This window comes from Mobula birostris, chromosome 12, assembly GCF_030028105.1.
Source record: "Mobula birostris isolate sMobBir1 chromosome 12, sMobBir1.hap1, whole genome shotgun sequence".
Taxonomy (NCBI): domain Eukaryota; kingdom Metazoa; phylum Chordata; class Chondrichthyes; order Myliobatiformes; family Myliobatidae; genus Mobula; species Mobula birostris.
The window spans coordinates 61,684,161-61,707,495 of NC_092381.1; the positions used below are offsets into that span (position 1 = coordinate 61,684,161).

The 23,335-nt window shown below is 37.8% G+C and overlaps 1 long non-coding RNA gene across 1 annotated transcript; it reads left to right on the top strand.

Annotated features, from left to right (window-relative positions):
* The first annotated feature begins 1,567 nt into the window (after positions 1-1,567).
* On the top strand, positions 1,568-11,352 carry LOC140205962 (uncharacterized). Its single transcript, XR_011888028.1, has 3 exons — positions 1,568-1,989; positions 2,109-2,280; positions 9,059-11,352. It is a non-coding gene; the product is annotated as an uncharacterized lncRNA (long non-coding RNA).
* The last annotated feature ends 11,983 nt before the right edge of the window (positions 11,353-23,335 follow it).

Here is a 23,335-nt window from a genome sequence, read left to right on the forward strand (position 1 = left end):
AGGCAAAAGGGATATGAGAGGATCATGGGACAGGAGGTCCAGGAAGAAAGACAAGGGGGGGGGACCCAGAGGATGGGCAAGGGGTATATTCAGAGGGACAGAGGGAGAAAAAGGAGAGTGAGAGAAAGAATGTGTGTATAAAAATAAGTAACAGATGGGGTACGATGGGGAGGTGGGGCATTAGCAGAAGTTAGAGAAGTCGATGTTCATGCCATCAGGTTGGAGGCTACCCAGACAAGGGGGAGGTGTGGCATTAACCCGGGTCAACTGCTTGGAAGGCAGCTATGCCCCCATCTGTTACTTATTTTTATACACACATTCTTTCTCTCACTCTCCTTTTTCTCCCTCTGTCCCTCTTATGCGCTACTTAAAGAACAGCAGTTTGGAAAGTTCTCAAGTATGCAATTAGTATTCCATGCCTTTGGAATAAAGGATTAATACAGCAAGAGTGGGAAAAAAAATCCTCCAAAGTATTTTGGAATTGCTCGTTTTACATAACTCTGGTGTATTTACTCATGGCTTCAACCCTTTTCTCTTTTTTGCCCATTTTTTGAAACTCCAAAAAAGAATAGGATTATTCTCCAATGTAGAATTTTAAAACAATGTCTTTCAGCTTCGACTTTGGTAGTGGGTGTAGATCATTTTTAATAAAATTGTTTATATTCTAATTTACGAATTAATCTAATCTATATGAATATAGAGTAAGGAGTTTGTTAATGTGATTCAATATACTGTACCTGGTATTATTATATTTTTTCTTTTGTTTTTTAATATGTATTCTCTTGAACTCTGTATTCTTCTATGTAGAAATCAATAAAAATATTGGAAAAAGAAAAGAAAAAGAAAGACAATAACTACACTGCAGTACCTTACTCAAATGGGAGCTCACCTAATCAGTCTAGGCATCAGTCAAGTTTGCTCTGATCTTCTGGTTAATATGTGATGTTCTGAAGCAGATGACCCTATTATTGTGACACTAGCACATTCCGTTGGTTTGATGCCATTCACACAGAATCGATTAAAAGACAATTTTTCAGAACACAAAATTTAATCGTAATTTAACAACTTCAAGTTCAATTAGTGTTATGAATATAACCTTTTTGGGACCGTTTAGCATTATGTTATGTTTCCAATAGCCTCAAATCTAGCTTTTTGTCAATTGTCTTTCCATTTGACGAACCACATTTAAGAGAAATGCTTAAATTGCAAATCTGAGGTGGGCTCAGCTCCTAAGGGAATACAGACCGATTTAACCCTTGTCCTTTACCATGAAGCGAGGTATCAAATTGCACACATCATCGAGACTCTTCCCTTCCAGTGAGCAAATATATTCTTTGTGCAAAGTGAAAGCTAGCAGTTTGGGGTGCCAACTAACTGGAAGCAAAAAAAAAACAAGTTACAAAACAAATTATTTATTCTAAACAGCAAAAAAAATCTTACAAGCAGGCAAATTTTTAAAAGATTGCATTCTACTTTATTTCGCACTCCGGGGAGTCGAAGTGGGACCCGGAAGTTTTTTATATATCACATGGCTATGAGATTTAATAAAAACACAAAAATGGCGGCAGTCACATTGCGAGAGTGTATTTGCTGCGTCATAAAATAATATGCATGTAAACAAAGAGAGGAGAACGAGGAGAAGGAGGGAAAACGGGGAGAGAGTGTGAGGGGGAACTGAGCAAGTAGCGTCAGCGATGTGGGAACGGTCGAGCTCCAGACGGGGCACTAAGGACGAGGCGAGCTTGCTGGGGTCTCGGGGGCGCTCTGTGGCTGAGCAAGTCTCCTACTTCAATTGTGGCTGCGTTGGCTGGATATGTTTACAATTTTTTTTTATTTAACAGATATGCCTGTATGTGTAGAATTAAAATGCCGTGTATTATAATACAGGTTATTATTGTTGCTAGCCGGGGCTTAAAATTGACAAAAAAAAAGCTCAAAGTTTAAGCGTGTATTTTTTTTAAACTGATGGAATTACAGTTAATTCAAAATGTGAGTTCCTTCTGAATTTCCTATGACTTTTATTTGTAAGCGCGATTTGATTATATTCGGAAAACTACTGTTTTCTTCGGTTTCCTGTGGTTGGAGAGTTTTTAATTTATCTTTTCCAGATTTGTATGTTTATTTTTGAAGATTTCTGCTGGCTCGTAAGATTGGAAACAACGTCCAAATCTAACTTGTTTACATCGAGGGTCGTGCATGGAGAGGAAGGGCGGAGCAGCGAATTCCTAATTCCTAGATCTCTGGGAAAATCAGCTCCTCCTCTTCACCCTCTTAAACAAGGTAGGCAATGCGACTGACTGTAAATGAAGAGTAACCCCCTTTGAGGCACTTGTATCATCAACACCAAAATTAAATGGAAGAACTTTTTGGTGTTTTGAATTTAATTTATGAATGTTAGCTTTATATTACTTGTTCAGAATTGAGGAGGTGCTGGCAAGACCTCTGTTTACTAGTCATTCAGAATTGGTATCAAGAATGTGTGTTACCACAGCTTTGAGCCACTGTGAACCATGTGTTCAGTGTATAGAATTATAAAGCTCACAAGGAATTACAAAGCATACAAGGAAACCATATGGCCAACCTTATCCATGCTATTTGGAAGTGATCGTTAAATTAATCCCATTTAATTCCGGTACTTGATAATAACTCTGCATTGTACAGCTCTTCACCAGCACATTCAGATGTTGAGGGCACTATTACCAATGGCCCTTCTAATTCGGAATGACCAGTGCACTCAAAATTCTTGTACTGTGCAATTTTTTTTGCCCGGTGACAAAACAGGTGCACGCTGAATTTTTAAATGGAAATAAACCTGAAGCTGTTCTAAGGATAATAAGCCATTCTGCTTTAAATAAACACTCTGCTGGGCAGAAGTTTGATCCTGTTTTGAATAAAAAGTGACAGTCCTAGTTCCATGTCAGGCTGATGTCTGATGTGGTGGCATTCTTTGGATGGTACTTGTCTCAGGTTTGGAAGGTGTTGCCCATTTAACAGATGGTGTGCCAGTGGTGCAGAAGAAGAATTTTAAGTCTAACTTACAATGTCAGTGAAGTAGGCAGCTTAATCTTCAATAGTGTTTTCCCTTTTCAGTGTTGGATTTGACCAGACAAGTGAAGTGCTCCACTGCAGTCCTAACCAATACACGCAGGGACTCAGCAGGTCAGGCAGTATCTGTGGGGTGGGGGGGTGATGGAGTTCAGCAGTTGATTGTTTCAGGCTGAGATCTTTGATCAGGACTCGTGTGGATGCTACCTGGCCTGCTGAGTTTCTCTAGCATTTTTTGTGTCGTTCAAGATTTCTAGCACCTTCAGAAGCTCTTCTGACACTGCGGTCCTGATTTGATGGTGGAAAATCTTTGAAGAATCGACAAGATATTCACTGTAACGAAGCAGCAAAACCTCCTTTTGTTGCCCCTGAGCTTATTTTGCCTGTCTAGTTAAATATCTAGTTTGGTGATCATTAATAATCCAATAACAAATGTTGGGCATAGATTTGTGCTCCGCCTTCCTCTCCCTTTTACACATGGCTGGCATTGTCAAACACAAATTGACACCAAACCACAGAAAGGATAGTGGGACAGATAAGAGTTTTAAGAAACATGTTTACAGAGAAGAAGTGGAAAGTTTTAGAACTCTGAATGTCAATGTTAGCTCGCATGCTAGGTGAAGGTTTCTGTAATAGCTAAACTGAGCCAGGGGTGAGGTAAGTGGGTCTTGATGATGAATCAGAAAATGTGATAGGACCAGTAAAAGGTCAATATGGTACAGACACTTGTTCAACTTTAATCAGTAATATTTGAACAAACTGTAACTGACCTCAGCAATTCTTATTCAAAATACATATTCTTGTATTTTTTTGTAATTAGCAACACACCAAACATTTATATAACAAAGATAGAACATTTAGATATTCTAAGAATCGGGTCATTGCCCAAAAAAACCTTCATATATTGCTTATTCATAATTGCCATCAAGAATGTGGTGATGAATTACCACATTAAATTGTCGCAGTCATTTTGTTGAAGGGGTGACAGTGTGTTTCCAAGTAAGAAAATGTGACTTGGAGGGAGCTTGAAAGTCTGGGTCTTCCTATGTGCCTGCTGCCCTCAACCTCCTTGGTGTTGGTAGTTGTGAGTTTGAGAGGTGATGTCGTAAGTAGCATAAGCAAGTAACTGCAGTCTACGTTTTGCATCCAGGATGCTACAGTGATGGAGGTAGCGCTGTTTGAGAATGATAGGTTGCAGGAGGCTTTGAGTGGATGATGTTGAGGTACTTGAGTATTGTTGGCACTGCAGAAATCCAAGTGGAGACTATTGTAATCACGTCACTTACTCATGCCTTGGATATGGCAGGAGGGCTTTAAGGTGTCAGGAGGTGATTCGTTGAAGCAGCCTACCTACAGTAGCTCCTGGCTTGCTCTTGTAGCCACAATACTTTTGAGGCTGGTGTAGTTTAGTTGCTGGTCTGTGGTGTCTCTGAGGGTGTTGATGATGAAGGCCTCACCACAGTAATGCCCTGCACTGTCAAGTCGGAGTATCAGATTACTTGCCATTTATTAGGCCATGCCTGAATATTGTCTAGGCGCCGCTGCATGCAGGTGTGGCTTGCTTTATTTAGTGAAATAAAAAGTGTTTTCACCATTTACAATGCTTAAATTGGAAGGATGCTGCAATGTTTGTGACATGCCTGAATGACACCACCTCCTGATCCACTTGTAGAGAAAAGAGCAGCCAGCAAAAGGAGCAAGATGACCTGATCCCCAAACCTGAAAGTGTGTCCTCATTCCTACTTTGTTGCTGGCTGTAAATCATGTGGCCCTGATCCCCTAGCATTATAGGACTGAAGTGATTCATGATTCCTTCTCTAGAATTGGTATTCAGTAGCATTTATTGGCCTGTGAAAGAAGGATGTTTATTAGTTCCTGGTCCTGCATTCTTCATTTTAAATTCTTATCCACAGATTTTAGACCAATGTAAATCAGAAACAGAACTTCAAAGGAACTGATGTTTAAAATGAGGGGAGAATGGGAGGCCAGGCACTGTGCATTATTTTAACAAAATTAAAAACCTTGATAATAAGTCAAGGGCTACAAGTTTAACAAACAAATAAGTAGTACAGTTTTAAACATCAGACCTGTTTGTGATGCTTTCTATGATTAAATGTCTACCAATACATTGGTTCTGTTTGCCCATGGTCACTTGAACAAGGTGCAAGAGACTAACCAGCACCCATGGAAGTGGAGGTCATCCTGAGCATGCATCTTTCAGATAGGAAGGGGGAGCAAAGAGTGAGTGCTGGACAATATGCAGAATGGCTTTAATTTCTTGTGATATAGCAGTTCTTGTTACATTCTTAACCAATGGTTTCTCTGTATCTTTGCTATGCTCTTCTATTTCATAAGGGTTGTACTGCATCAGTAAGTGTAGGGACTTTCTCATATTGTTAAACCTAGATTCTATCTCTGCTTTTGCTTGAAAGCCCATGAATGAAAATGATCATTTTTGTAGCGAGGTGTTAACATAAGTTGTTACAGTTTAATACTAACTCCAGCAATAGTTTGAAGTAACAAAGTTTATATTTTCTCTTGCCCCCCCTCCCCCATTTGTTTATGTTCAGTCTTTCAACAATGATAACAATGAGGCAGAAGATTTGTTGTTGCAGAGATGCTGTCAAGATTTGCAACTTCATTTAGTGATACTCTGGTCTTGTCAAAATATGGAAGTGATAAAGTGAAATTACACTTTTATAGGCCTCTGAATCAAAGTTTAGCCTTACCTGAACTACAGCTTTCATATTTATCTACTTTCCATAACATCCTTTTCAACTTTGATGGTTTCCTGCACCTTCACTTCTGCCCTTCTTCAATTCAGCTAAGAATTGGTGCTTGCACTTTTCAATTTCGTTATTGGTTCAGTTTAGGATTGTTTTTCAGTTAATGACTTTAATAAAATTCAGTATTTTTAGTTTCTAAAAAAATAGGCAAAACTTCAACATAAACTTTTTATGATAAATTGCAAATGAATCATCAATAGCAAAAAAAGTCCACACTTTGAAAGCTGCTTGTAATTCTACTAATTTGAGATTTTCCCTCCAAGACTACCCATTATACTATTGTGGAGTGTATTCTATCTACTTCATTTGGTTGTTAGTCTGTGTACATGAACCTTTTGAAAGCCATGTTATAAAATTAAAATGGTTTGCTGAGAATATAACAGTTTTATCACTGTCAAGAAGTTGTTCGTGGATTTTAACAGAACAAAAATGGAAAAACTAATTGAAATGAAGACTGAAAAGCACTTTCATATGTAAACTGGTAAGTATTTGAACCTTTCACTGGTGCAAGTATCATGAATAGGTTGGAGAATTCAAATCTAGAGGGGGCATAGATGGATTCCAGTGATTCCATTCGGAGATTTTTACTAAGCATGGTTATGTAGAACTCACACTGCAAAATGGCTTAGATCCTTAAAACTAGACAAGTGCACACCAAAGGTGGGGGGGGGGGGAATAAATAACTGAAAGGCTACAATGTGGCAAGCAAATTGGAAGTAAAGATCAGCTTTAGTTTGTCCAAATGATCCTATATTGCCCACTTTATGTAATCTTTTCAAGTGGCTGCATATCTATTCGCATTCTAAGCCTTCAGGTGCGGAGTTCTACAGCAGTAATACTGTGGGTAGTGGGTGCCTGGCAGTAAATTAAAGTGGCATAATAGTCCTGAGTCTGTATACCCGTATTAACGTAATGAGTGCTTTTTGTATGATGTTATCAGAGATGTAGGTGCAGGATTCCCTCAGCTCTAAATGTTAAACAAAAAGGGTTATTGTTATCCAATTAATACAATAAATTTGCTTTTAGCTGATCTCTATTTCTAATCAATAGTGGATGAAAAGACAAAAATACCATTGAGAATTTGCTCAAGAATGATTTTTTTTTTGTCTGTTTGTTTTATCATAATTTGGAAGTTCTCACGACTCTGATCTCCCTGGGATGAGTGGAGGTCAGAATTTGGGAGATTGAATGATGCTGAGTGCAGGGTCTGGATCATGCAGTGCACTTCTTCCACCTCTTCCACCCAGTCCTCTTTCCTCCCTATTCTCTACGTGGAATTACCATATGCTTTTTGACATGAGTCCCAAGTGAGCACTTTTGACCTGTGGCTGAGAGCTTTGTCAGGTTTTCAGCTGCTGGAGCAAGGATGGTAGCCATGGCCAAGTGCAGAAAGAATCTTGTCTGATCGTTTTTTCCTTCCCACCCCAGTTCTGGACCTGAAGCCATTGTTTAAATATCCAGTTCTGTGAGACTGGTAAAAATGCCATTCTTCTGAAAGAAACACTTGCATTTACTTTGCATTTTTCTCCCAAGTAGGTTTATAATTGAATAACTTTCTGAAATGTAATCACTTGTAGGTAACACAGTAACAACTTCTGGGCTGTAAGCTTTCCCAAAGAAGCAGTGTGCTAATGTCAGATGATCTATTTTTATGATGTTTTGGGGAGATGATAATTGGGCAAAGGCTGGGAATGAACCTGCTGTTCTTATTAGAGATATGAAATGGGGTTTTTGCAAGAGATCAGAAGAATATTGGTTTAACATTACACCCTAAAAACAACAGCTTTGACAATGTGGTGTATCCTCACCACTGCCAAGTAAGTGAGCCAAGGATTTGTGCAAAAAGAAAAATAAATTATGAAGATGTTTCCAGCAATCTGGCTGATTTGTATTCCAGATTTTGTTCAAGTCTGTTTACAGCAAAGCCAAGTTTGCATTTGGTCTTTAAATCAGTTGGTTCAAAGCATGGAACTTGAGAAACAAATCTGTATAAATACCATAACTGAATGCTATGAATTTGCACACATCCGTGCTTTAGCAATTTGTAGGTTTTATTTTCCATGGTATTTCCAATGTCAATGGAGATGCCAAATTTTAATGTTTTTTTAAATGCCTACAAAATTATATAACATTATTTAAACCGCTTTTTTGTTTTCTGGTTATAAATCTTACTGAGGACACCTTGTGGTTCTTTAGAATTATTGAAGTAACAAAATTATAGATAAAACACTTGATTAACTTTACCCAAAGAGTGATAGCAATGATTGATAGCAAGTTGTTGCTTATTAAAATATTGCAATACAGCACTCTATAAACATTTTGCTCTTTTAGTTCCTGCTGATACACTCTTTCCAACCATCAACTGCTTTCAAAATCTGCTGGTTATCATTTTTAAACAGTGCATAAGACCTATCATCCATCCTGTTGCATCCAGATTTAGTATTTTAATTCCCTTACCAATTTGGTTACATCAGTACATTCTGATATTGCTCCAATAATTGACGATTTTCACATATAAATGAGTAATGATACGCATCCTCACTGACGGTCACCATTCACTAGGCTGTACCATCCTGAGAAAGGTCATGGTTCAAATATTTAATGATCTGACTTCCATTGCCCTCGGGCAAAGAATTCCATAGAAGAGCGGAGACATTTCTGTCGTCAGTTTGAAATGATGAGATCCATATTTTATAGTTGTGTGCCCTTCTTCGTGACTCTCCCAACATTTCCCCTGTCAAGTCTCCTTAGGATCTTGCATACTTGGCTGCCTTTACTTCCTATTCTACTGAGCGCCTGGGAGTACAGATCCAACCCTGTGTAGCCTGTCTTGAGAAGACAACACCCTCATCCAGTGAATTTGTCTGGGGATCTCCTTTGTGCAGCCTGCAATGTTACTGCGTATATTAGGCCAAACTCTGGATATTATTCCAGGTGTGACCTCAGCAGTTCTGTGTACAACTGTAACAAAAGCTCCTTATTCTTAAACCTTAACCCCCTTCACAATAAAGGAAAAAAATCTATTTTCTTTTTTAAACTACTTAATGTATCTACCTGCTAACATTTTGTGATTAATGTACTACTCCACCTAGATCCTTCTGAATTTCACCCATTTTCAGTCTCTCCCCAGTAAGATATTAATCCATCTTTAATAGTTCCTAATACCATGACCTCACCTTCAATTTTATTTCCAGGTTTTCACTCAATCTATTAATATTTTGTTACAGGATCACCATGTCTTCCACACGACATTCGTAACATCAGCAGACTTGGAAATATTAGTTTTTTCCTTCATCTGGGACATTAATATAAATAATAAATTAGTGAAGGCCAAGACCCATACTTGGAATACTCCATTAACTACAACCCTCCAACCTGAAAACTGGCAGCAGGAAACAGACTCTTCTGCTCATCAGATTTGCACTGACTATCGACCACCCACTTAAAGCAATGCTATATTAATCTTATTCTTACTCTTCTCATGTTCTCATAAACCTGTCTGTTGAAAACTGGCTGTCACGTAGAAAACAACCTGTGGTAAAAACATTTTCTCCAATACCTTGGATTTTAATTCATTCACCAGCCTCAGATGTGGCACCTTGTCAGACACCTTTTAGAAAACTAAATACACTGTATCTACCAGCAAGAGAAAATCTGCAGATGCTGGAAATCTGAGCAAAATACACAAAATGCTGGAGGAACTCAGCAGGCCAGGCAGCTTACCAATAACTATTGTGAAGAGTGAATTGTCATTTGCCATCTTGAAGTATTCGGTCCCAGTTTTCTTGACATAGAATTTCTGTTGCATCTTCAGGTTTTTCTTCATTAACGCCATTGCATCCACTTCTGTTTTGTTCTGATAGATTTTCCATGAACCTTAAAAGATTTAACCCAGTGTTTCCTTCGATAATAACTACAGCTAACTACTGCATATCTTCCTCTAAATATTTTATATTCCCTACCTCATCCTGCCTGCAAATTGGAGACTAATCTTTTGAGTGTTGCTTGAATTACAGAACAAAAGAACAGATGAATTGGAAGCAAGACTAATGATAAAGATTAATGCTGAGCCACTTGCCTCTTGTAAATCTGCATGCTTTAGTATCAGACCTGCCCCAATGACAGCATGTATATCCCTAAATTAGAACGTTATCTCTTCAAGCTGCAATCCAAAATATTAGAGCATGCAATCTAGATCTGCTCTCCACTGCAGTACTATAAAGTTCAAAGGAACTTGCATTTGGCAGGGCAAGGCTTGGAAAGTATACACCTCAGTTGTCATTTTATTCCACATTCTTTGTTGTTTCCAAGTTGCCAACTTGACTTGGAACCTAAACTGTATTAGATTAAACCTACTGCAAAGTTGAAGTCAACACTTGAGTAATTTGGTCAGCTCTGCTCGTCTCTTAAGTGACAACAGGAATGTGATCAATTTCATCAATAGAATCATACTCACATATGTCTGTGCATGCTTTGGCATAATGGTAATTCCTAGGTCATGTTTTTAAAATTAATTCGGAACCTCTGTCTAAACTCCTGTTGTCTTTGCAAGACTTGAATCCTTTTTCTTATGTTGCTGGTTTTGAAATGAACTACAACTTGCAGCTGAGATCTTACTTCACAGTGATTTCTGAAGGGGCTCAGCATAAATTTGGTAAACAATACATATGAATAGTTTCTTTACTTGTAACTTCACTAATAAATATCCTACCTACATTCCTACGCTACCAAATGCTGCTGTGGTTTTCCTTATTATTTCCATTTCCTGGCTGTATCATGGTTGTCCAAAAAGTGAAACAAATCTGACAGCTTCAGGATCTGTGGTAGTTTTGGTACTCTTTCATCCTGCAGTTTCCCCTTCTAAATACTATGGTACATGGTCAGTCAGTTGCCTTGCATGGTTTCATTATCTTTGGTCTTGCAATAGGACAAGAATCTGTTCCAGTGTCAATTTTCAGTTCTCTTTTTTTCCTTTCTCAATGTTTGAACTTCCCTAGGCCATCTGGAAGTGCTTTTCAAAGCTGATGATTTTATAGATGGAGCTTTATTTTGTTCAATGGCCAGCTGCTGTTGTTCAACCCTATACCTTTGCACTTTGGCATTTCTTTCCACCTCTAGCTTTGTTGGGCTATGTTTCTAGAAATGGTAGGTGAGCTCAATTACCTTAGAGTGTGTCCTTACAGTGCTGGTCACTGAGTGTGCCTGGATATTCATCAGAGGAGGCATATTTTTGGCAAATTTTGCTTAGGCTGACAATCACATGTGCATGTCCCAGCAAAGGTCATTGTGCTGGCCCTCAATCTTGCAAACAGTGAAGCCGAATTGTTAACTACCCTGAATCTTCAGAGCTCAATGCTTTTCCAAGAGCTGCTTTCATTTGTAGGCTACTGAAGTAACTTCTGTTTTTCTAAATATAAACTAAGTCCTTTCTAAAGGGAAGAATTGCTATGAAGTAATTCTGTTTGACAGCAGAAGGCATCCAGTGTAATCCATAGGAGAAAATTTTTGCTATTTTTAGTCTGTTTCTAAGTTTTAAATATTTTCTCCAGCTTGAGTGTCTGGCTTCCATTTATGCTGCAACAGAACTCAACAAAGTATGGTGGCTTTGATGTCTGCCTGAAGGCTGAGCAGAGCTATCAAAATATGATGAAATTCAGACACCTCAGGCAGCGTCTCAGAGCAGTTGACGCAACACCTTCAAGAGGGAATGGAAAAACTTAAAAACTGCTTCAGTATTTTTAAATTGGGAAAATGTGATTTAAATTAAAAGCCAATCAAATTTCAAAACCGCCAAGACATTCACTGATTGTAGCACTTTATGTAGGTCACAGTGTCGTGTTTATAAACATCCAGATTCACACTATCCAATTAGCATACCACACACTATAGTCTGATGTGGTATAGTGTGTCTTTGTCGGTTGAGTAAGGTATGATAACTGACTTAAAACGTACATGTTGCTGAAAGTGAAACCGTCCAAACCAATAGGAAGTTTTTTTTTGTATTGGCTGCAGTAAAAATAATCCTGAAGTATTCTTTCTTCATTTTCAATAGCCTTGGTGTTAGGTAAGTGAATGCAGAATTAATTTTATTTCAGGTATAGTCCTGGGGCAATCAGAATAAATTTATATTAGATTACTGTATCTGCAGCTTCTCTTTACCTTGGCTGTCATATGTATCTTATTTCAAATTAATACAGGGATGCTGTCTCTATAAATAATTGCCCTGCCCTGGTACATAAATGAGTAAGATGATGTGGGACTGTCTTCAGAGTGTTAATCCTCATTCCATTTGGTATCTGATGCAAGTCCAAGATCAGGCTGTTTACTTCACCGCCATCTCAATTTTAGTGTTTGTTGTGCATCTCCTTCCACCATTCTACATCTAACCTCAGTAAAAAATATCATCCTGTTCCTTTTTTTTTGCTCTATCTGTTTATCTAACTTCCTCTTAAATGCATGATTGCTTATTCACCTAAACCATTTTTGTATGACACCTGGCTGCATGTTCCAGTAATACGTTGCGTAAATAAATGTCTTTTAAATTTTCTATGCATGACCATGTACATGCCTTCTCTGCAAGTAGAAACTACATCTCCATTTATTCTCTATCAAGTTTTTCAGAATGTTGAAGATCTAATTGTTAAGTTGCCTCTCTCTCTTGTATCTGGAAATGTATATAACTTCTCAGTTCTGGTGATCTCCTGTTTGTTTTCGCACCTTTCATCGACCATTGCTATGTACTCGTATATGAACCTTTCACAGTATTCCAGGTCTAGCCAAGTTCAAATAAAATAATTAATGCAAATATCCATTTGGAGATGAGCAGAGTGCTTTGATTTATTAATCCACATTGGTATTTCAAGTGACTTGTACTTTTGGACTCCATATCCATCACCAAATCTATCCTTTTTAGTGATAGAACTAAGCACATTTATGGTGCAGTGTAACACCATGCACCTGGCAGAAACACAGAATTCAAAGGCTAGGTATTCTATGGAGAGTGACTTGCTTCCTATCTACTCAAAGCCCTTCCACCATCTGCAAGACATACGTCAGGGTTGTGCACATGCTTGGATGAGTGCAACTCCAGTAACCTTTAGTGATAAATGGTCTGTCTAGTATCCCATCTACAATACTCAAACTCATAACCTACATCACTAGGTCCAACAACATACCTGAAGGCATGCCACTACCTGCAGATATCCCTCCAAATGAAATATATTGTTACTGCTTCATCATTGCTGAGACAAAATCTTGGAGCTCTCCACCCTCATCAAAGAGCTGCAGCAGTTCAAGGTAGTGGCCAGCCTCATCTTCTGTAAAGCAATTAGAGATTTATGTTGATGGTTTGCTAATGATACTCACTAAACAATATATGTGGGATAAAGAACTGATGCAAAGAGATGGGAACAGACTTGGTCTTCCAAATAAGTGTTCTCAAATGGGCAAAGCACTGAATGGATTGTGAGTTGGCCCTGCCACATTTGGACTCAGTTTTTCTTGATTATATATTATTGATTGATTCCTCTGTATAAGAAAAAGTATGTGAATACTGTGAGGTCAAGAGTTGGTTTACTAGTTACATAGGCTTGAGTCCATGAGCCTTACCATACAAATATGGAAAAGTTGGCAGAATACAAGGAAATGAAACGGATTTTGGCAATGAACATCCTGAACTAAGTTCAAGTCAACATGCAAAAGTGTTGAGTTGCCTGTTGGAGAAAGCAATAGCTTGAAATGTAAAATGTATAAATCTTCCCAACTTAACTTCACACTATAATTAGATAAGGGTTTACTATGAAACACTTGAATATGGCAATGTATCTTTGGTTTTTCAGCTAAGAACCTTGACGGCAGCTGAATGCTGACAGGGAGTGACTCTCTGGCTGCCCTGGCTCAGTTATCACAGTGCTGATGCTGTCCATTCTCAAGGTACAGTACTGTGATAACTGAAGGATGGCAGCCACCTGGACATCAGAGCCCTTGCAAAGATATGAGAAGGAACATGTATTGGATTCGTGAAATACTCACCCCAGAACCTGCTGGTAGGTTACTTCCTTCTCAGTTCCATTTTGGAATTGAATAGAAAAAAAAATATTCTGGAAATTGGTCTGCTGAATGCTTCACCATCACAGGTGGAACTGATGGAGTGACCTGGTTAAATTGTTCATTGTGGTAAAATATTCAAAAACTGATTTTGTTTGTGAATTATTTTGTGACAAATGTGAACATGATTTTGCAGATTAAAAAGCAAAGTAAAGAGCAGATCTCTATGACTATACAATGTATGCAGCTTTATTACAGAAGTTCTTGTGTATTGGGAAACTTTACAAGATATTTTGTCCTATTACAATTTGTATTATCCATTTATTTCACTTCTAATTTTAGATGCGTGGTGTACTGCTGAAGGGAGTATTTTAACAGCTAGAAATTTTCTGGAATTTTGCTGGTGTTTTTTAATTCAGTATTGATGAAAGGATGAATTTCCATAAGACATTGGAGCAGAATTAGGCTATTTGGCCCATCAAGTCTGCTCTGCCATTCCATATGGCTGATTTATTATCCTTCTCAGCCCCATTCTCCTGCTTTTTCCCCATAACTTTTGCCATTCTCTCTAATCAAGAACCTGTCAACCTCCTGTACCCAATGACTTGGCCTCTACAGTTGTCTGTGGCAATGAATTCCACAGATTCACCACTTTCTGGCTAAATAAATTCCTTCTCATCTTTGTTCTAAAAGGGTGTCCTTGTATTCTGAGGCTGTGCCCTAGACGCCCCCACCCTGGGATCCACCAGAGGGCTCATGTCCACTTTATCTAGGCCTTTCAGTTTTCAGTAGGTTTCAATGAGATGCTCCGTCATGCTTCTAAATCAAGCACTTCTTATGCATTAACCCTGTTATTTTGCAGGCTAGTTTTTGTGAACCTCCACTGGACCCTCTCCAAAGCCAGTACATCCTTTCTTATATAAAGAGCACAAAACTGCTCATAATACTCCAGGTGTAGTTTGACCAGTGCCTTCTAAAGCCTAGTCATTACACCCTTGTGTTTACATTCTAGTCCTTTTGAAATGAATGCTAATGTTACATTTACCATCCTTAACCACTGACTCAATCTGCAAGTTAATCTCTAGGGCAGTTTGCACGAGGACTGTCAAGTTCCTTTGCCCCTCTGATTTCTGAATTTGCTGCCAGTTTAGAAAATAGTTTATGCCTTTATTCCTTTTACGAATGTACGTAACCATACACTTCCCTGCACTGTATTCCATCTGCCACTTCTTTGTCCACTTTCCCAACCTGTCCAAGCATTTCGGCAGACTCAACACCTCCTAACCCTCCAACTATTTTAGTATCGTCTGCAAACTTGTCCACAAACCAATTAACTCCATCAGTTTTACTTTAAATTTTTGTTCTGACTTTGTTCTTACACATGAAGTGTTGGTTGAAATTGTGTGCAGAACTTGAAGTGCTCAACTTGAAGTGCCAACTTTGTGCAAGGCAGTAACAGTGTTACAGCAGGTAGAGCAGCTGCCTCAGACTTGTGACGGCCCAAATCAATCCTTGTTTGGCTCTCAGAGCCAGCAAGCTCAGTGGATAACCAGGATTGATATGAACCACAAGGGACAGCTTTAAAAAAGAGGGCAAGGAACAACTAAAATATAATTTTCCTGAAAAATAATTTCACTGACCTTACAACAATGCATAGATGTCCTATGGTGCTCACAGGTGCACTGTCAATCAATGAAACTGATACAGAGCTGACTGTGGTGAAATCTTCGTAGCTCTGGATTGGTGAGTTACAATGTGTTTAAGGAATTTTGGCGTTAGAGGGAGGTTGGAGATAATGGAGGTTGCAGATACAATTGGGTCCTTTAAGAGCCTCTTAGATAAGTACATAGAGCTTAGAAAAATAGAGGGCTATGTGCTTGGGAAATTCCAGGTAGGTTCTAGAGTAGGTTACATGGTCGGCACAACATTGTGGGCCGAAGGGCCTGTAATGTGCTGTAGATTTCTATGTTCTATGAATGGTAGCAAGAGTGAAGGTGAAGGGATAAAGTATGAAGCTTACATGTTCTCACACTTGACAAAGTGAGTTTCCCTTTCGATACTCAGTTCCTTCCCATGTCCCAAAAACGTGCTGGTTTTTAGTTAATTAGCTGTGGTAAATTAGCTTTGTTGATGGATATATGAGGAGGTTATGGGGAATAAGTGGGATAACAGTATTACTGGGATTGTTCTGCTCTGGCATAAGCTCAGTGGGCTGAATGGTCATAAGAAAATGTGAAATATTTAAATGTTTTGCATGGTTAGGCAGCAGTTATAGAATAGTCTGTACAGTTCTGGTTGTCACACTGCAGGAAGGTTGTAATAGTTAATAGAGTTTGTGCAGAAAATAGGCACCAGGATATTGCTTGGAATGGAGGTCTCTAGTTAAGTGAAGAAATTGGATAGGTCAAGTTTATTCTCATTGGAATATATGAGGCTGACAAATGATCTTGGAGATTTATAAAATGGTAGACTTAGATAAGTAGATAGTCAAAATTTTGTCCCAGTGAGGGGGACGTAGAAATACAGGGTACAAATTTAAGAGGGGAGAAATTAACATTCATCTGAGAGGCAAGTTTTTCCCCACACGAAGAGAGTAGTAAATATCTGGAACAAGCTTCAAGGTAATGGAGGCAGATACAATGTTTAAAAGGTAATTGGACATGCACTTGCAAGGGAAAGATAGGATATGGATCTAATGCAGCCAGGTGTGATTAGCATAGAGTCAATGTGGATGAGGTGGTATGGAAGGACCTATTCCTGTGCTATACATTCCTGATTCTATGAACAAGTAGTACATGGTTCCTTTGTTGCTGTTTATTCATACCCATGGAAAATAAAGTGCTTGCAGGTATTTTTAATCTGTGTTCCCCAGTATATTGATGGATGTCGATGTGAGTGCAGTGTTTATGAGGAATTTAGACAACCACATGAAGAGGCAAGGAATTGTGGGATATGGATGAGAGCAGGCCATTTAACTTGACATCATAGTTGCTATGGAGATTGTGGCACAAAGAGCCTATTTTTGTGCTGGACTGTTCTAATCTCTGAACCATTCGCTCTTTTTAAAAAAAAAAAAATCAGTTCTTTACACGCAAAAATCCTCATGGTACTTAAAAACGGGTAGGCGTGCTTTTGTGGAAATCTTGGCAATAGGGAATTGGCACAAGAAAGATTTACATACGGTAGATCAACCATGATCGCTTTGAGTAGCACACCAATCTTGAACTATTTGCCGCCTCCTCCCATTTTTCTGTACTCCTTTTGCTACTGATGGAATGGAAAATAGCAGCAAGATATTTGATTCATATTCAGTGTTCATTATTGGAGAATGTGCATGACTTACGTTCAGGCCCTTTTTGAAATATTTGAGCATATTTTTGATTGAGTTGATATTTGTAGACATATGTGGCCTACTTGCCCTTGTTAAACTCCTGTGGCATTGCAAAGAGAAGCTAATGTTGGTGGTAGTTTTCAATCAGGGCATGTTTGGAGAAGGAAAATTCAGATATAGTCTAACTTCCAATGCACTGAAAGTTTTCTGCTATACATATCATTGAGTCATTAAAGTAAGACAGTGACTGTCGTACTGAAGATATTGCAAGTTATCACACCGGAAGTTTTTAAAAAATATTTTAGTGGAAGCAGAGGCTTCAACATCTCATTACAGGATTCATTATTAAAAAATAGTGATTTCTTATTGACTAATATGTATTATGAATATTTCTATCAAAACATTTTGGGAGCGAATAAATGAATTAATAACTGTATTTAACCTGTAAAACAGTTGAAAAAGCCTTTTTAATTTTGCCTGCAGGGAATTTTTTTTTGGAAGTAAAATGATCACTAAACCACATTAGTTTCAGATTCAGTTCAAAGGAATAATGTAAAGGGGAAGATAAAAATATATCCAATCATAATTTTTTTTAAGCGTGAAGGTGTGCCACAGCTGCACTCTTACAGACATCATAATGAGCAATATCCAGTTATAAATTTTCTGATAAAATTGCCAACTATTTAAAGAGTACAGGTTTTTACAGCAAGCACATCCTTTTGATTTAACACGGAAAGAAAACAAAACTGACTAAAATGCAAAATTGAGTTCCTCTTGATATCTGAGGCTTCCTCAATCGTCTTCAGATCTGAGGTGTTTGGGAGAAGTTCTATATTAGGCTGTTAGTCATGGTAAATGTTGGGTAATGGGATTATATTGACCAGTGACTGGTTTTGAGTGCTGTTATAGAAGAATAGTTCAGTATTTGAATGTAGGACCTTCCCACAGCTGCTCTATGTCTGATGGAAATTGGAACTTACTCTGCTAACTGACTTGTCAGAGTTGTCTGGGTAACCATGGTGTAAGATTAGAAATGTTGATGGTGTTTCCAAACAATTTTTAAGTTTTCTCTGGCGTTTCTGCCAACACTACTTTAATAAACTGGGGAAACTCCTCAGAAATTTTGAAAATGAAAATCAATGGAGCATCTTGTTTATTTTGCTACTGCGTTTGATGATAGAGTATGGTTTGGGTTAGTGATATTCTGTTGCTTTGCATACAATATTCATTTTATACTGATCCTTAGAAAAGCTATACTTTGACTTGCGTACCACTGGAATTCAAATTCTCAACAGGCCAGCTTGGCCCTCCATTCACCACAGAATTTCTGCAGTAACAGATTTTCTCAAAGATATTCATGCTTCCACCTTTGATACACTGATTCCCATTTAAAAACCATTACTTTCTATCAACCTAGCTGTTCCCTAGTTAAACCTTTGTTTGTATTCCCTCATGTTCAAAAGGCAGAGACTTAATGCAGGTAACAACTGATTAAGTAATACACCGAGACCTTCCTGAATGACCTTTATTAGTCTTAGGTCCAGCTCTTGAGAGTATTTTTTTTATTCCACACATATAACTTTTCTCTGTTTAAAAATATTTACTGTACTCAATTTTCTCCATCGAAGATTAATTAATTTGTTGATCAATGAGACTGAAATTCTGTTTCTGCTACTTTTCTTCAGTCAGGCAATCATTTCAAACCATGAATATTCCTGACCACCCAGTTCCCAAACTTTCATGTTGTATTTGTTCATCTTTATTTGCACAAATTTGCTTTCCAAACTTGTCCATGGGATGTCCCTGCCACTAAATTCAAAAACAAAAACTTCACTGTCCCAAGTCATACCCAGCCATACCTGCTTTCTCAAATATGTTTTAATGGTAAAATATACAAGAAAAAAAATGACCTGTTGCTTCTTGATTAAAATCAGACTTGCATTTACTTAAATATAAAAACAGAAAATGCTGAAAATACAGAAGCGGGACCCCATGGAAAGAGAACAGTAATCTTTCAGGTACAGGACGCTGTTGGAATTGATGGAAAATATTGGCCAGGCCATCCACAGTTACCTAACTCTTCTTACCCAAATATAAACACCCAACTTCATTGTTCATATTGTCCTATCACCTTCATACTTGCTAATATCACCCCTCTCAAAAACATAATTACAAGAAAAATCACTCTGTTTTGGCTGAAATTACAAAGTTTTGGGATATTTTTGTTTTTTTTTTTGAAGGGCCAATGTGAAGTTGAGGGTATTTTTTTTAATGGACTTAAAGATTTGTTTCATGGTTCACTTCACTTCTTGGTTGACCATTAACTGAGTTTATTAAGCTTTGAAACATAAGAGCTCAACCCTAGACCTTACACTGTGATAATATTTCTTACCCATACTATTCCTTTTGCCACTACTCAGACTACAGTGGCAAGCCTTTGCCACTACCTTGTGGTAGACCTGCTTTAAATTTGGAAAGCATGGCAGAAAGTTTAATGGATTAATAGTGTAGCCCAGGATCTTTTATCTTACTTTACATAATGTGATTTGAAATGCATATGAATCCTAGCAAGTTGTATTTCTAGATAAATGTTAGGCTCTAATATTATACCATTGAATGCACATTATATTAATCCACTCTATGTCCAGTTCTGTCTATCTGATTAAATGTTATTTCTGCTTATCTAAATTTTAAATGCATTTGACATTGACATTTCTGTACAATTTGTAAATTACAGTCACATTCCCATGTTCTGCAAATTTGGCTTGTCAGTATTTCCCAGAGTCGAGTTGCAAATTCATATCGAAATCTAAAGTTTTGGTTGGCATTGACTTTCTCATGAACTGTTGAACTGAGATTCCACTTGCTCTTGCAGGTGGATGGTGGTGGGGGAAGCGGGTGGAGAGATCACATGACACAATCTTGATGAGGAACTGGAGAATTTAGTTGGTGCATTTCCTGAGTTCATGAAAGGTACAAAGTAATACAAGTCTGTTATCTTGTATGTTTTTTTAAAAGAAATAATGGGAAAGCCTGAATGGGATTGGGTATGACTTGCAGGACACAAAGTTCATTTATTTCTGAGTTCAATTGGAGGAACAGTCACAAAGGTAAGTTTAGGTTATTCTTGTATATTATACCATGCACATTATCCTCGGACACATTTCAATAATATGTTGGTTCAAATAACAAGGTAATTTTGATGGACACAGATTAAGTGGTTTGAGTTAATTTTCCAAATTAATTTGGCAAAAGCATTTGAACATTCAGTTCATTAAAATTTCAAACATTTTGTGATGTAGCCATTTCTGATGTATATTGTAAGATGTGCTTTGCACTGTGTAAGTTCTACCTGCAGTAATTTTTTTCCACCTCCTCATCAAAGGAAGTGATATTCCAAGTAACAACAGAGCACTATAGTGACAGAATTCTGGGTGTCAGCAAGCAAAGAAGAATCTGTCCTCCTTCCCCTCTTCACCCCATGTCACTTGTATATGTGAATTGTGTGGGAGGTAAAATTACAAACTCACTTTTCTGATACTACTTTCTATCATTCAAGGACCCCTCCAGAGCTAATACCTGTTTAACTGACTTTAATTTTAATTGATAACTTATTGCCCATTATGCTGCTGGCATTTAGGGCAACAATGAATGTCCTCCATCACTGGCAGTGTTTAGGGATTCCTTCATCATGCCATTAGTTTCCTGTTTGTTTAATTGATCGCTAAGTAAATGTATAATTTTAAAGACATATTACACATTTCAATTAAATGTTTTCTGAAGCAATAATGATCGTCTCTCAACTATTCCATCCAATTAGGTGGTTCTAAATTCCTTTATTTACAGTCTGTTATAGTTAATATTCAACAGTTTTAAATTGCAATGGCAATACACCATATTTTAAAAAAATATTGGACATGTTTTAGCATTTTAAATAATCTTAATGAAAAGTTCTTAAATATTTAATTAACATTTATTGATAGGTTCAAAATGTGCAAGCATAGCTGAGCAAGAGTACTTGATAAGCAAAAAGCTCTATAGATTTTGGGAAATCCTGAAATAAAAGCACTGGAAGTATTAAGTTGGATGGGCAGTGTCAGAGAAGAGAGAAACTTTTAATCGTGTGTGTTCTGATGAAAGCCCCCAAATGGAAATGTTAAACCCTTTTTCTCTAGATCCTGCTCAGTTTGACAATTATTTTTTTCTGTTTTAATTACTTCATTGACAGGTCTATCTTTAACATTTTCATTTAAATAAAAATGAAATTACACACTTGCCAAAATAAAATTGGATAAAAATGGAAGAACTTTTCACTTCTGAATACTTAACCAAAATATGCTTTTGCAATTTTGTGTTAGTAGTGTTTCATGAAATCGGGGTTCTACGGTTTGATGACTGTCAATACTTGTGAAACTGAACTTTTTTTTAGGGAAAAAAAAGATTTTTTTCTTCTGAGTAGCAATTTTTCGAAGTGTCATTCATTTAACCTTCTCACTTATTAAGACTACAATTTTTCAGATTAGGTTTATTTGAATTCAAAGTATTGTAGTTAGTGTGGTGTATTAGATTCCCAAATCTTTGGGATTGAGGATGACATGTTATTTCAGTTCTACATGCTCTCAGGGCTGGGGCAGGATGGGAGTAGATAGTTTGAGGAGCATTGTGCTTCTGCCATTTAGTTTGAGTTTCTATGTACTCTCCACAGGTGGACATGAGGCGTGCAGTTGACCTCTTGGTAGGACCAAGCTCCGAAAAGATTATCTGTTGTTGGGCATGAGGAAAAAAATACATTAAAAAAAACTGGGAGATTGATCCCTAAAGTGGGTGGCTTGTCTATGAAGAAATTTTAGATATGATATGTGAGTTAATAAGAAAGGCAATTTGACAATTTAGAGACGAGGGATGGATGTGCAGAAAATATTTTTTCTTGTGGGAGAATCTAGAGATGGAGGGTACAGTTTAAAAATAAAGGATGACCCATTTACTCTGAAGATTAGGTGATTTTTTTCCCCCGAACATAGTAATCTTTTGGGAAATCTGTGGCAAAGTGAATTTTTAGATTATTTTGAAGATAAAGTTAGAAAGCTATTTAATGAAGGGGTGAAATTCACTGGTAAAATGATGGGAGGATGGGTGATAATATGTGATTGGGATTAGCAAATCAGCCGTGATTTTAAAAGGTTGTGCAGAGTGAGGGGGCGTGGACCATTCCCAAGGCTTGAATTGGACCTAGTGTAAAGTACCTCGCCCCTGGAAATTTTGGGTGGCTTGCTTACTCATCAGTTCATGTGGGAGGATTTTGTGAAGACAGTTGGTGTCTCTTCACTGCTTTGAATCGGCTGCTGCAGGAGGCCACGTCGCAGAGAAAAGGCAGGGGTCACCGCTGGCTGGTACACGGTTTGTGCTGGGTTTGAAATCTTGATAATCGCTTACTTAATTATTCATATACACACACGCCCTCTTGTTCATTTACAACCATCATTTAAATATTACCGAGACGAGCAGTTAACAGTCGAAACTATTCTTCACGACTATAATACGAATCATTACGATAATATCGCACTTGAAATAACTTCTTGTCCACGTTAATGAATCGTTTCCGGCAGAATGGAAAATCTATCTCTTCAAAGTCGAACAAAAACTGTTTTAGTTTGTGCGTGTGTGTGGACGGAGATCACAAGAACTTGCACTCTTAGGATTTTGCTTTGGCAGTTGCGCTATTTAAAACAATAAATACCTTTGTGTTCACTATTTGTTGTTACTGTTCTCAACTCCATAATTTCAAGCAGTTTCTTTCTCAGAGGGGACAAGGATTTAGCGTACAGCCAATAGCGGAATGCCCCTCGCCGTTGATCAATTGTCGGTACAATGGTGCAATCAGCTATTAATAACCAAGTTTGGCCACGGAATCTACGCAGCAAACCTGAGTATGAGTGAATTAGCTCCTTTGAGTTACCGCGAAGCGGTCAAATTCCTGGAATGTTTCTGCTGGTACCAAAGTAGCAAGTACTGTTTCTGGGAATACATTTATTGAAGGCGTCAATCACGTAATAAATGCATTCTTCTGGCAGTGTCAGTGCTGTAAAAGCGCAGATCTTAGTATAGACAAAAAATAAAAAGATCCAAT